The following is a 16,167-nucleotide window of genomic DNA, read 5'->3' as shown; positions in this document are numbered from 1 at the left end:
CAACGGGAATGCTCATCGATTCGGATCAGACTTAATTTCCTTTTTTTTTTAACTTTTTTTTAATTTAAATATATTGATTTATTAATAATTATTAACTTCTGATTGTAAAAAAAAAGTATATATGTAACTTAATAGGCGTACAAGGAAGTCACGTGTTGTCCACATCAGATTCTTTTTTCTAAACAAAAATGTGTTCTTATTGAAAAAATTAACCTTTGACTACAACGGCATTTCCCATTATAAATTCCATAAGTTACAGAAAAATTTATAAAATTTAATTATTAAATTATTTTTAACCATGCTCTCACTTCAGTATAATCTACATTACAGTAAAATTTTTTTTTGCCCATGAAAAATCACTAAAGAAAATGATAATAAATATATAAATGAAATTTTCATTAACAAAGAATTGAACCTCTCAGTTAAAATGTTACAACATGGTGTAGACCAACGCTGTACAAATTATAAAATAAAAGCATCATAAAGTTTTATTAAAATTGATTCAACAAAAATTTTAGCAATGATTTTTTAATATTCCCATACAGCTCAAAATTTTATTTGTCTTGTTAATGTTCAAATTTCATAAAAAAAATTTTCATTTAAGAAATAATTACTAAGGAAAGAATGACGAAGTTGATTTTCTTTTTATTGAAATATTTTATTGGATGAAACAGTTCTGAAGTACCCTTATACTATTTTGACCTAAAGTATCGTTAAATATAATTAAAAACAAAATAAATAATTAAAAATGACGTTGTTTTAGTGTTAGAGAAAAAAGGTTTTAAAGAACTTTTAATGTAACAGTAATTTTGCGATGAATATAGTGACTCCTAACAAATTTGCACTTAATTTAGATATTTTAATAAAGCGTTTATACATTTTAATGTACGATCAAAAGTTGTAAAAATCAAGTTTTTAGACGGAAGATCTTTCTTTAAATTATATTTATTTTTTTATTGTATTTCAGTTAAATTATTTCTTTTGGAGTGAAGTAATGTTATTTAATAATAAAGTAAAAAGCTAGCACGAACATAACTTTTGTGTAATCCCTGTTTAAGATGTAGCATCTCCTATATCTTTCCATCCCTTATTCGATTTTTTTTTTTTTAATAGTATAATCAGCCCCGTCTCCCAACAAACCATTAAAATTAATTTCATAAAAGTAGATTAAACACTTTCTGAGGTATGTGATATATAAAAACAAACATAAACCACTCAAGAGGGGGAAAAAGAAAAATATACAAATAATATATTTTTAACAAAAGAAAGACAAAAAAACAAATGATTGAAACAGTAGAATTACCTACAAATACTTCATCCTATGTATTTACACACACGCGCTCGCACAGGCGCGCGTCATTCATACTCGACGTATGCAGTTTACTGTATTGTATAATGAGATCCGCAGCTACAAAATATTGTTGTTGGCAGGTAAAAGTAATACAGTTAAAAAACTGAGACTCAGTTCTTCTAAGATGACCTTACTGGTTCCAGAAAACAGTTTATTTTTTCATATAAAAATTTTTTTTTTTTTTTTTTTGAGGTTATATCGACTACTTTGGTCATTAGCCCCATCACACTTCAAAAAAAAATTAAAAAAAGGTTCTTTAATTCATATTTCCATGAAGAAAATTTGTGAAAAGTGTTCAAAATTTCAATCATCTAATTTAAAATCCAACAAATTACCGCCTAGGCTTTCCTTTCGGCCATCCTTTCTTACGTTTTTTCCATTCTGCGAACGGCCTCAACTTCCGACGACAGAGTGTCTGAGGCTTCGGACATGGCATCGTCTTCTCTTTCTGACGCCAATGACGTTCGCCGGCTTACATCAGGTGATGAAAGCTTCAATGGTGCTGTGAGCATCGTTGCAATTGAGTCTAAACTTGCAACCGATGCACTTTCGGCGGCTGATGAACTTGATTCAATGTCTAAGGCTGTGCTTGGGCCGGCTGATACAGATGCTCTCGCCACAGTTGTTCTCTGAGCTTTTGGGGCCTCTGTAGGTACAGTTTTAATATCGTCTGTGTCTGGTGCTTTTTCGATAGTTACTTGCACCTCCATTTTGGTTGACTCAGATTTTTCCTGTACTCTTGTCACAGTATCCTTAGCTATATGACTCGTCGTCGGGGTGATCTTTAGATCTTTGTCGGATAAATCAAGATTTTTCTTCATTACGTCTATTGCTGGAGTTATAATCGAAGATTTTGCCGGTTTTTTAAACTGCACTGGTACGGGTCTTCTGTCGGCGACGTCAGTCCGGGAATGAGCCTTCTCATGTTTACTTTGTTGTATCTGATGAGTCGACTCGATCTTGGAATCAATGATTCTTTCTATCATTGTTGCGAGACTTGGTGCCATCGTATTAAGCAACTGCTCCACGTTGATTTTAGGTGTGGGGGGAGCAGCAGCTGCTTCTGCGTATGTAGTCGATGGTCTAGGTGTACGTAGGTTTACAATCTTCTTCGCTTCAGGGTAGCTGACTTTTTGAAGCGTTTTAACCTCCTGAATGGCTGTTTCTGATTAGTATACTGGGCAGTTCCTGGATCGACAGTTATGGTGCCCTTTACAATTAATGCAGACTGGAGGGTCTTTACATGGATCACCCTCATGTATCTTCATTCCGCATATACAAATTTCCTGCGCTTCACATCTAGCTGCAGTGTGTCCGAAATGTTGACACCTAAAACATCTCATCGGCTGCGGAATAAATGCCCGTACATCAAGCCGATGGATGCCAGCTCGTACCTTTTCAGGAAGATTTGCCCTATTGAATGTCAAAACATGAGAGGCCGAAGGAAGAATCTCACCATTTCGTCTCATAGAAAGTCTGCGACAATGTGTCACTCCCTGACTAGACATTTCCTGCACTATTTCTTCTTCAGTACAGTTAAGAAGATCACGGCAAACAACAACTCCTCTAGATGAATTAAGTGTACTATGCGGTTGGACAGTAACCGCAAATTCACCGATCTTCTTCAACGCCTGGACTTTCTGGCTTTGCATGTCGTTTATAGTTTCGACATGTAATCCGTTAAACGTCTTACGGATTTCCTTGACAGGACCACCAGCACAATTTGTAATCTCTCTAGCAATTAAGAATGGACTTACCTTTTGGAAGTTACCATTCTCTTTTGTAATGACCAAAAATCTTGGTTTGGGAACATTATTTCCAAACAAAGCTTTTCTTAAATCTTTACTGATTTTATCAGCATCTTTTCTAATCTTATCACTCTCCTTACTTTTTTCCTCTTCGCTTGTGGCGAGTCGGCGGTTTCTAAACGAGGGTGTTTACGTGCACCCTCTGCCACGTTAGTTTGTTCAGGAAAATTCATGAACATTGATCCCTTCTGTAGCAAGGCTAGCCGCCGGGGTACACCCCCACTTCAGGGCTACTAACCTTGGAGGTCCGATCCGGTACTCCGGTGGAACCGGCATATGTCCTGGCAGAGAGCGGATGCGCAGTCTCTGCACTGACTCCAGCCTCCTACTCACCGAAGCTTTCAGAGCTCCCATGCACCGACATACATGGGCACCATTGCTACATGCTTGCCATCGCAGGGGGCATGTGGACAACGGAAGGGTCTCCGTTACACCTGCAATAACATTGACCCTGGCCGCCACATCGCCAGCTCTAAGAGTGGTATGAATCCATTTCCAAAATCGTTTGTTATTCCATTTCCTGCAGGTAGCCAAAAATCCAGTCCGTTTAGTGACCTGAAGTTGGAACCAGGTCAAACTTAACAAAGCATAACCGAGGAATTTACTCGGAACCCCGTTAGCCAGCCATATGTGATGTACAAAGGTACAGCTGTTGCCGCCCTGGACGTGGAACATAGATGTTGTGTTCCGGACGTGGGGATTATCTACCTCAGGGCTATAAAAAATATTAATTGAAACTATGTGATACTTTAAAGTGTAAATCACGATTTAAAAAAACAACATTTTTGGGTTTCGTATACAAACCTAAATTAGTTCTTTTTTTTTTTTTTTTTTTTTTTTTTTTACTTTAATTATTAAACATTCGTAATTACAAAATTTTTCTGCCTTTCCTTAGATATACCTTAAAGATAAACAGAAGAAACCAGAAACCAACATACTACAACATGTTTGTACAATTGAAAAAATATTTGTATAACAATTTTTAAAAATGTGTTAATTTACGCATAGAATCTACTTCGTATTGTTTTAATATCAATTTACTAGTAAATCTAAGTGCGATATATATATATATATTTTTTTTTTATCAGTGGCATAATTTATAAATATTAACGCTTTAAATTTTGGTGATTAATCATCAAATTAACCAGTTAAATTAACTAAGATCACTTTTCATCTACTAAGGGTCTATTTTTTTGTCACTATTTTATTTTTTAAATTCTACTTTTTTTTTAAAAGGGTGTATTTTTTCACTTAACTGATAAGAATAAATCCAAAGGGAAAAAGTTAAATTTTCTTTGACGTAATTGAAAGTATTAAATTTTACTTACGGTATAAAATAGTTATCCATAAAGAAAATGGATAATTTTATAATTAAATCATTATTTGTATGTTTCTGTTGATAAATAACTCTTAAACAGTGAGTGATATTTCTTGGTATACTTTATATTTAATAATCATCTTACGCAACCATATTACATTCTACCAACTTTACAGTGAAAATTAAAAGTAAGGAAAATCTGTAATAGAAATATTCTTTGAAACATTAACAGTATTTTCTCCTTTTGAAAAATATACAATAAATGACTGGCGGAGGTCTATAATGGTTTTCGGATGTTAGTTGGTAACATAACTAAACGATTTTAGGCAACGTGATACCTGGTAAGAGTTAGTCACCAAAATGATGTACCCATTCCTAAGAATAACAAGCATTCCATGTTAGGCTTACAGATAAAGAGAAATGTTTTCAATCCTTATTCGCCGAGCCAAATATATTTTTTTAGATCAGCGTTCATGCGTAACAAGAAATCTCGGTAATATACTAACCTAAAAGTACTCTATTCACTATAAGTGCAGGTTAATAATAATAAGCATTATTTTCAGAGCTTTTTCTGAAAATTACTAGTGTTACTTGTACCTAATGATTTACGTTTATCACAGCCTCAAGGTAGATTGGAATAAGGAGTATAAAGCATCAAATTAAGGTACCCCTTTCTGGTGAGAAACAAACACTACAGTATGTAACGATTCGATACAGTGTGGATAACTCATACCTAGAAATATATTATGCCAACCCACCGGGTTGGCATAATGGTGAACGCGTCATCCCAAATCAGCTGATTTTGAAGTCAAGAGTTCCAGCGTTCAGGTTCTAGTAAAGGCTTTCATACTGATTCGAGTAATAGATCGGGGATACATGTGTTCTTTGGTGGTTGGGTTTCAATTAACCACATATCTCAGAAATGGTCGAACTGAGACTGTACAAGACTACACTCATACAACTCATCCTCTGATTTACCTGAACGGTAATTCCCGGAGGCTAAACAGGAAAAAGAAAGAGGTATATTATGCTAATTTTTAGCGTACTAATTTGGAATATCAGGTGTCTTTTCTAATGAAAAGAGATATTGTAATTCAGATAGGCGTATAGCCTATTAAAAATATGATATCAGTTGAAGAAAATGGATGTAAATTGTTCGTATTTACTGATATACAGATTACGTTAAAAGATCTATTCTCTTTAAATACTTCAAGAGAGAATATTTAATTATGCAACAACATGCAACTAACTACATTATAAAACAACTACAAGCAAGTCTTGAAATTGTAGTAAAATGATTATCGTTTTATCTATTTAATATTTTCCAAAATACTGTTATTATTTTTACGGTTGGGCTCTACCATTGAATGAATTAACCTTGCATATTCCCGGAATACTGTAATTAGTCATGAAGATGGTATGGGTTTTTTCTTCCTTCATTTCATTTACTCAGACTTCCTCGTTAAACATACTCATGTATTTTCATATTCCAAGTACTCATTATAATAATTGTAGTAATAGTAACAATAATAAAAATCCTCAGTAAAATATATTTCCATTTAAAAATGTATTAAACTAAGATGTACAAACGCTAGATTTTCTATTCGACTGTTATAAAAAAAAATCACTTCTCGGTATGACCAGAAAATTGTATTTTAGCTACCTACATCGTTATGATGTAATGACGTCATGGGTTTCTAATAACAAACCTAAAAATTTTGTTTACTGGGGAGGTTCCTAAATACAATTTAATTTTTTATAGTCGTATTTTGGATCTCAAATTGTACTGATCATTTACTTTAACTTTTGATGGTAGAATAATGTATAACATCTTAGGAGGAAAACGTAGAAGCTTTAAAAATGTTATGTTCCCAAAATTTAAACTTTTCTTTAATCAACAAAAAACGTTATTTATAATTTTTAGATATATATATGTTTAAAATGATTTTAATATTATATTTAACATTATGCAGGTGATCTTAGTAAAATGGAAAAGGGCAGAATACGAATTATTTTGAAAAATTTTTGTTTTTTACAATTTATATATACAATATTTTATTGTAATTCCAATCCAAGTAAGACAGAATTTCTAAATTATGAAAATTAACTATTATTTTGCCTGAAATAGAAGTTTCTCAATGAGGTAACCCACAAAGGTTTTTATTTTTAAAAGATGTCTAACACTATTGTCTAAATCTGTAGACTGAACATTGGTAATTATAAACAGAAGTATAGCTAGACTATTCGGTACCCGGAGCGGAACTCTTTTGTCATCGCTTCCGTAATGTTACACCCATTAATTCCAGTATTAAAACAGTACTCAAATGAACCTAGTCACTGTCAACTCACTAATAGTAAAATTATAAGAACAAATATGATTTTTTTATAAATCAAAGCACACATTCGATTTAAAAATATTTTTATATCACTTTTAACCTCTTAAGTTAAAATTTAAGAAAAAAAAATTAGGCCCAAATTTTTACGTATTAAAGTACATTCCCTTATTATAAAATTCTTTATAAATAAGGTATTAATAACATAAACATACTTTTAAATACTTTTCAACAGTTAAATACAGAAAAATTAAATTTTGCAAATGCTCCTACCTCGAAAAAAATCTATTATTCGTTATGGACCACCACACCCCAGTTACTCAGAGCCATCATAAGTGAGCTACTCAAAAATTTTAAATATAAAGTGTAGTGTTGTGGCAAACTATTAAAGGATATTGACAACCAAAAGTTTGAAGTAAATAGCTTTGTGGTGCGATAACCCTAACCAAAATAGCGGCCATGTAATATTTCTCAATGCTATTTTCAAATTTTACTTCTTAAATAATGCTCAATGATAAAACAATAAAAAAATAATTAAATTTAGTAGATTTTAATTTTAGTTTTTAACTAAATTAAATTTAGTTTTGATACTGAAATTTCATTTTAATACACATTAGTACTTGTGATGATCTGGAGGCCAATTTTAAAACTAATTGTGATAAATATACTCATGACTAAATAAATTCAGTTAAGAGTAAGTAGTAGCCTGAAGTTTTTAATGCCAAAATTTTTGTTTTTTAACGTTCCTTAAAATGATGACCCACAATTTCACCCATTTCATTTAAATTTTTTGAGTTGCTACCCTGGGTGTTTGGGTATGGTGGTCTCAAATCAAAAACAGATCGTTTATTACAATTATTCATTAAATTTCATTTTTCTATGTTTTACTGTTGTAAAGTTATTTACAATTTCCTATACTTTAACACCCCATATTATAGCCAAGAAAATAACACGGAATCATTTCCTCCCACCCCCACCAATAAGGCTGTAGAGTCTAAAAATGAAATTTTTTTTTAATTTATAATTTTTACTGTCTCCTAACGGTTGTATATCATTGTTAAATTAATAGCCGATACAAAACCTATAAACTTTAGTAATTTTCAACCAAAAAGTATTTATTATCAATACACAGGTGTGTGTGTGTGTGTTGTGTGTGTGTGTATATATATATATATATATATGTGTGTGTGTGTGTGTGTGTGTGTGTGTGTGTGTGTGTGTGTGTGTGTGTGTGTGTGTGTGTGTGTGTGTGTGTGTTGTAACATATGCATTTATTTATTTTTATACAACATAAAAAACTAAACTTTATTACCTTATTTAATTTTTTTAGAAATGTTTTTTTTTAATTTTTTATAGCTTATTTAAGATTATTACATTAATATTCTTAAATAAAATAAATCTACATTAAAAAAGGTAAAATTCTCGAAGCAAATATTATAACTTAATTTTGTATCTCTTAACATCGCACATTGTTTTTTATCATGCAGATATATCACTGCAGTATATTTTATTTCTTGTATTTACGGTATTAAATGTAATTTAAATACTCTACATAAGCTTTGCTTTATACTTCTTTATATTAACTTTTATTCTTATATAACTATCTTATCTAAAAGAACTAATAAAGTGTAGTATATTATATTGTATATCAAGTTATGTAACTAGGTTATACATATACGGTTGGCTTTTCGTTTTATTTAGAATTGCATCTCAAAGGAAATACTGAATTTATCTATATGTAACTATACTAAATATGATTTGATTTGATTTCTACTCAGTTACAAATAAATCATACTCAAATGTCAAATTTAAGGAACACATCGTTCTGTTTTAAAATACTTTTCTGATTACAATGTCAAAATGTAATACTGACTACTTAATGTACATAACTAAACTGTTTAACCAGATGTCGTTGTAATACGGATTCTGCTTATGTTTCGCTTGAAAAATAAAGTCTTATAAAGTGCGGTACAGTCGTTTTTATTCTACATGTACTTGTATACAAATGAGTAGACTGCAGCTTAACATTTATTATATACCAAACATTTTGATGATAAGAAATACATTTTGTTGTGCATCGGATTTCAGTCAAGTAATAAAAATGATAGCCTCTGAGTCTTTCATTTGGAGGTCCCCCTGTTCGAATCCCGGTCAGCCAAGGCATTTTCATATCCTAACTTCAAGCTTATGTGGTGAATTATTCATCATTCAAAAATGATAAAAGGTAAAAATAAATATCGCGTAATAAATGTAAGGTAAAACTAACTGAATAAAAGTGAAAGGAAATTCAATTATTTTTAATGTAACAAATGAATACGTTATTATATAATGACCCGCTAGGAGGAACAAACCCGCCTTGTAGCGATTGGGGTCGTCACACCACCCTCAAGGTTTCTAGCCCTTAGGGGATTACTGGAGGTCGCCTTATTGATCCTCAGACTCTGGTTACATTAGCGGTCATCAGCTAGTCTTTATCGATGGCTTCACTCTTCTGTCCTGTTTCGTATCCCTCACAACTATTTAACTGTGTCCGCAGAAGCGAGAACCCCGTGCCTCACTCTAATTACCAAAGAAAAAACTTATTAGGACAAAAAACGTTAACACAAGCTAGACTGGTATAACAAACTTTATGATTATTGAATCTTAAATAAATCCCAAAGACCTTACTCATACCATATAAGTACTGTTAATGACAACAACGGCAATTTTGAACTACAACTGCTCCGGAGGTTCACCAGTTAATCTAAATTACATAATTAATAAGCAGAAACGAATTGGGAACCTCTTTCTCCAAATTTCCAATCATTCCAAGGGATTCACCACTGCCTGTAATACGTTATTACATCCTGACCCGTATGAAGAATACATCCATCCACCTTGTGACAATTCCAATCGCCACACCACCCTAGCCCTGATTACTGGAGGGTCTCTTATCTACCCTCAGACACTGGTTACAAAATAATAATCATTTAGACAGACCTCTGTCAGGATGTCACAGATGCAAATACCCCGGTAGACATTTCCATCAGTGATTTTTGCTCAGCCTTCTTCAGACATCTTCACTCTTCTGTTCTATTTCGTAGCCTTCACAACTCCTTAACCGAGTTCGAAGAAGCACGATTCCTGCGCCTTTCTCGAACACCGAAGAAAACTATCACTATTAAAAAACTTTAAAAGCTAGACTATGATAATCAGTTTTTAATTAATTTCAATCTTTCTTTTTTTGATAGTCTCCAGAACCACCATTAGGTATTGGTTTAAAAAATGAGATGACGTGACAATTTTGTAGCGTGTGAAAATGCCACGATCGATCAGGATTCGAACCCGGGGCCTCTGGATGAACGGCCGAGAAGCTACCACTCGCGACACGGAGGTCGACAATTAGTTTGAGTCTATATAGTATCAAAGGACTTTCATACCACAGAGGAGTTTGATTGCAACAACGATAACTTTGATCTCCAACCACCCCCGGTGCATTTTAAACAAATTCATAAACGAAGTGAACGATTTTATTATAGTAATGACAGATTCATATAAACTAGTTTAATTCTCAAACAGCTGGTTAAACAGTTTTCTTTGCCAATAAGAAAATAAATTGTTTTATAACATCGCACACAATATACCGTATCTAATAAAACATTCTATTTATATTACCGCAATGGTGACTTCACTTTTTTTTATAAAATCAAAATTTAATCAATAATTCAGAAGAATACTATTGTAGCTAGTTAATTAAAAGAAAGAGCTAGCAACGATGTTGGTTAACCGCCTTGAAAATGTACCGAGCTTAACATTTAAATCTTTTCTATCAAAATAAACGCATCTATAAGTTTAATATCATTACCGCCCAAACGAACTTAATTATTTTCAACTTTTTTTACTTTCTCTAATTAACAATATCAATTAAAATAAAAATTTGAAATTTAGCCTTTAAAAAGTTTAATGAAATTGTTATTGAAAACTGTAATATTCTTCCACGAATAAAACTAAATATAGAAGAAAAAAACTGCTAAAAGGTTAATTAGGAGATTAAAGCAGTTAAAGATCATGAAAATTTGAACTTTATATACACTTAAGAACCACCTGATATCTCGGAAAAACTGAATGTATAGAATGAATAGAAAGATTAAATATTTTTTAAGCTTCCTTCTCAAAACAAACTTCCCTTAAGGACGATTCAATTCGAAGCTGATAAAAGATCTATGATTTTTTTTGTCTTCTCCAAGCTTAATTAAATTAAAAATATTATTATAAATGATATTATCCATAATATTAAAAACAGCTTACCAGAACTCCGTTTGACTTCCTCAAGCGCTTTAGACTATTTTGCAGTCTTCAGGAGGAATTTATAATTTATAATTAAAATATATAAAAAATGTAAAATTCACATAATAAAATTAAATACATAACAATTGATCGTTATTTTGTAATGTTAAACTCATAAGTTAAAGTAACTATTGCCGTTTTATGAGTATCGCATTTGTTATGAAATCTTTAGATTGTGAAATCGGTTTAACTAACTTAATAATTTTTGTTTGTTATTTGCTTATATAAAATGTCAATATCGAATTTAATCTGTTCATTAATTAATTTGTTATTTTTATTATATATGTGGTATTTTTCGAGATAAAAGGAATTATAAAAATTATTAGAATAATCTAATACTTCCACGAATTTATTTGGATTATAATTATGTCTAGTATCCAAAATGTGTTTTGTAAAATTTGAGCGGTATTTGTATTTCTTTGTTACACAATTTATATGTTCTTTAGTTCTAATTAAAAAGATACGATTGGTCACATCAATATGTCATCTTTAAATTAATTTATTGTCTTTAAATTAAATTATTTATATATTTTATTAAATTTTCTATAGTTTATTCTATTTTTACATATTCGTTTTCTGAGTTATTATGTTTTAGTTTTATTTTTTCTCATATATATAATTTATTTTTTAATATGTAGTATAATCTATCAAATTATCATTACACCCATTCGATGTGGGAATGTATTTAATTAATATTACTTAAATCGTTATTTAATTTTATAGTATTATGCTTAAGATATTTGATTGCTCTCTATATTAAGGAATTGTAAGTGACAATTTTTTGGTTCCATGGACGAAAGGAATTAAAGTGAATTATGGTGTTTTGTTGGATTGGTTTCCTATATATATATTTATGTACAAGTTATTATTATTGACATTTTTATTAATCGTTATATCTAAATAATCAATGCTATTGTTAGTTTCTTGATTCATAATGAAATTAATGTTTTCATCCGATGAGTTGATTTCTTCATTATGAGTTTTTTGATTAAATATGATTAAAATGTCATCCATATATCTTTTGTGTAGTTTGATATGATGTTTCTTAATTAACGCAGGTAAAATTGTGTTGTTTTCAAAATTATTCATAAAAATGTCTGCCATGTTGCCGTAATTGGTGATCCCATGGTAAGACCTTCTCCTATTATTAAAATGTATTATTGAATTTAAAATAAAAATATTTAAAGCAATATTTTTAAAAATTAATTATTTCATATATCAGATTGGTTTTTTAATTTTAATTTAGATAACATATTATTAATTATGTTAATGGTTTTATCAGTATCAGTACTTGCATACATATCTTTTATGTCAAGTATCATAAGTTTAGTATTATTATTTATATTGATAGTATACAAGAATATTTATTAATTCATAACTGTTTTTTAAATAATATTTATTTTCTATTTTAATATATTCTTTTAATGTATTTGATAAACATTTGTTTAATTGGTATGTGGGTGAATAATATAATTTATGACAGGACGTTTTTAATGTTTTCGATTACATTAACAGATTGATTTCTCAGTTTATTTTTATTTTCTTTATTATAGTTGAGTTCTTTTTCAAAATGTTGTTTTTATAGGGTGTTACGTATTCTGTGTTCTGTTTATTGATCCTAATACAAACATGTGCAATGATCATCTAATCCATAAATTATTTCAATCTTCAAACAGTTCATACTCGTATATTCTAGTTCTTTTCTTTTCTTTCCTAGTACAAATAAAGAAAAATATTTTTCCTTATTAAGGGATTAAAAAGTGTTAATTATTTTTCTAGCTTCGTAACAGATAAAAAAATGTTTTAATTATTTTTATTCAAACTATCGAAAATATTACTATCTGAGGAACTCTAATAACAATTTGATAATAGCTTAACAGAGAGCATCTCAACGCATGATCTAACTTGTAACAATTTTCCAATACTTGTTAAACAAATTATAACTCATTTTTATTATTATAAAATAATTAATTAAATTTAAAAAAAGTTAATAGTTTTAAATGAAAAAAATAAACAGTATATTTTTATTTTATCACTGGCGTAAGGGCAAGTACCATTTTAATCTATGTATTAATACTGAGAAAGCATGAAAGTACTAACAAGGAATTAACATGTTATGGTAAGTATAGCATACAACTCAATATTGTTTTCAGGTTACTTTAAAAGATTTTTTGGAGATGTAACTTGCGGAGGAAAACAAGAAACATACGAGATCAAACTTTATACTCATCTAGATTTACAGAAATCAATGTAAGTTGCTGTTACTTGTTTGTCTTATAATTTCCTTTTTTCTGAAGGAACAAATTCATTTCTGAAATATAAAAAAATTAACGAATATTATTATAATCGGTAGATTTAAAAGAAAAATAATTTTCTAGACCTTTGCTGGTGTTAAGATATTTTTCCTTAAATTTAGAAAAAGAGTTTAATTAATTGTATCGCAAAGTTTTGGGAAAATATAATTAATTAATTAATTAAATGATTGACCCGACAAAGAAGAAACAAGATAATACTAAAAGGATCCATTAATATTATGAATTTAATAAGTAATTTGAAGTAATCGATACTATTTTAATTATTGCCACTATTTAAAGAGGAAATTAAAAAAAAAAAAAAACATTTAATTCGTTCATCTTTACTGTCTGAGTGGATTAGATTAAATTTAGTCCAATGGGTTTATTTCGGTAAAACTTTCTATGAATTATAAACAACCATCCAAAGGTACGTAGTGCATGTAGAAATTAAAATGTATATATGTTTTTCATTGTAAAATAAAATTCTCTGTCTGGCCAAAAGTCAACTTTTTTGATAACTTTTTTTATTCCTAATAAACAATTTTTTAATACCAATAATTTTTTATAATTTTATAAAAATCGTATTTATGAAGTTAATTTAACCAGTAGTTTACGTTTATGTACTCTTACGATATGTTGTGAATCTGAAAAAAAAATTTTCTGGTCTCCGTTTTTAGGTCTACGAGTTTTTTTTTAATAATAGGCACACTGAGAATTTGATGAGGTGGAAAAATATGTAATACTGTATATTAGAAATGTTGTTAATATAATTTATCTTTTAAAGTTATAGCTACAGTACTTTCAGCAAACGTACTTTCAGCAAATACCATATGAAATTATCATTAATTCAAAGACACCATTATTTCGATTTTATACAAACTTTGGTGTATACATACATATACACATGTTATTCACACAAGCTAATCACTTAATTTACCTGTTTACGTTAAGACTTTCTTTTTAATAAATCTAACAAACAAATAAAAACATTCATACTACATAATAAAACCAATTAAAACAATAAATAGCATATATTGTTATTGCTAATATACACGCTAGCTCATTCGTTCCATTCTAATCCATGATTCTCCGTTAACTTAACCCAGATCTTGTTGTATGTCAGATGTCATAAAAAAAAAATGATTTCAGGCGATCTACCAGTCATTCCTGAAAATGACCTTAGATATCTGCAAGAACAACAGCTTCCTTTTTGCCAAGCTTATTAAAAAACCAGTTTTTATTCATTTTTATATTAAGTCGAATTTAATGGTTTACGTAACATTAAATATATTAAACCCATTGAAATGTGGATAACATTCAACATCAAGAGCTTTGCTCACTGTAGGAAATAGTTAAATAATGATCATCATAAAATTACTTTCAATGAAACCAACTATAATTACACCTATATTCAAATACTATATATGGATTATAATCATAAGTAAGCCCAAGGCAGGTATTTTAAAGTAACAAATTAAGTACTGCTTTATGTGGGAAACAATGCACTATGTGCATCTTTTTTTCTTCAAATCATTCAGGAATTAATTTTTTAATTCATAAATTTCTTTTTTCATAAGTATTTTTTTAATGTTTTAAAATTAAGATTTTAGTTTTGAAACCTGAAATAATGTGAAAACGAGAGTGTTTGTTTACAAAACGTCATGAGTATGTTCTTTGGTGGTTTATTAATTTTTAGAAAAAAATTAATTTTTCTACTATATTTAAGTTTTTTAGCATTAATCATTTATTTTCTGCTTTTAACCTGATGTAGAGTAACTTATATTAACGGTATTATGAATAAAAGTATAGATAAGTAGGGTCGTACTTTTAACTAGAGCTCCATTTGGGAAAATTATCTTTATTATTTAATACTTGAGAGTAAGTTTTTTCTCAAAAAAACGGGATTTTCAAACAAAGATTTTCAAAGCAAATAGAATATAAAAAGAATTCTATAGGGATATTTCAAACTTTTCAACGTAATCTACATCAGTTTTTCTAGTAACTAAATTTTAGTTATTTTCTTTTTTCTTAGCTATTTTAATTAGTATTTAAAAGTCCATCAGCGAATTCAGTGAGTTGAATGTATTAATGATTATATAGTTTTCTTTAATTAATCTGGCTGAACACTTTTTGATATTTTATATGTATACAAAAGTAATTAATAGTAAATAAAATTTTAGCGAGTTAATATTTAAATACTTGATAATAATTTTATAAAATAATTATTAATAAAGTTTACTAATGAGACAGTTTTCTCATTCGAACTATGAACTAAAATAACACACTGAAAAAAATCATTTCAACAGATCTTAATATTATGTTCAAAAAAATAAATCTATTAAAAAAAAAATTCCTTTCGGCACGCCCGAAGGCGGAGGTAGATTTCACCGGTGTTAAATAGGGGATAAAAAAGATTTCCACCTTAAAGTTAAGAAAAACTTCAAATTTACTCATACTATAATGCTTGCATGTGAATAAAAGTTTCACATGTTTCCCATACGAGTCCCATCTTTTTACAATTCCAGCAACATTTTGGTCATCCCTTACCATAAGGGTTGGTGATATAAAAAATTATTTCAGACAAAAGTTTTAGGTAATGTTTAGAGGACTAATGACCACTTTAAACCGATTCGATACTATGTCTATTAAGGAAGGTATGAAAACAATCATACCTACGTCTTTGAAACACATTTTTCCACCCTCTGGGCCAATGGTTGGTGATATTAAAAAACTTTAC

The 16,167-nt window shown here is 29.6% G+C and overlaps 1 protein-coding gene across 4 annotated transcripts in view; it reads right to left on the bottom strand.

Annotated features, from left to right (window-relative positions):
• LOC142319069 (luciferin sulfotransferase-like) overlaps window positions 1-16,167 on the bottom strand; it is a 359,044-nt gene that overhangs the window by 307,623 nt on the left and 35,254 nt on the right. Inside the window, exon 1 of one of the 4 annotated variants that reach the window (XM_075355930.1) lies at window positions 11,098-11,186. The exons of the other annotated variants lie outside the window; for them this stretch is intronic. The gene's annotated coding sequence lies outside the window, so the exon portion shown is untranslated. Of the gene's footprint in view, window positions 1-11,097; window positions 11,187-16,167 lie in introns of those variants that run through there. 4 annotated transcript variants of the gene reach the window in all.

This window comes from Lycorma delicatula, chromosome 2 (genome assembly GCF_047948215.1).
Source record: "Lycorma delicatula isolate Av1 chromosome 2, ASM4794821v1, whole genome shotgun sequence".
Classification (NCBI taxonomy): Eukaryota; Metazoa; Arthropoda; class Insecta; order Hemiptera; family Fulgoridae; genus Lycorma; species Lycorma delicatula.
This window is presented reverse-complemented; position numbering and strand designations above follow the sequence as displayed.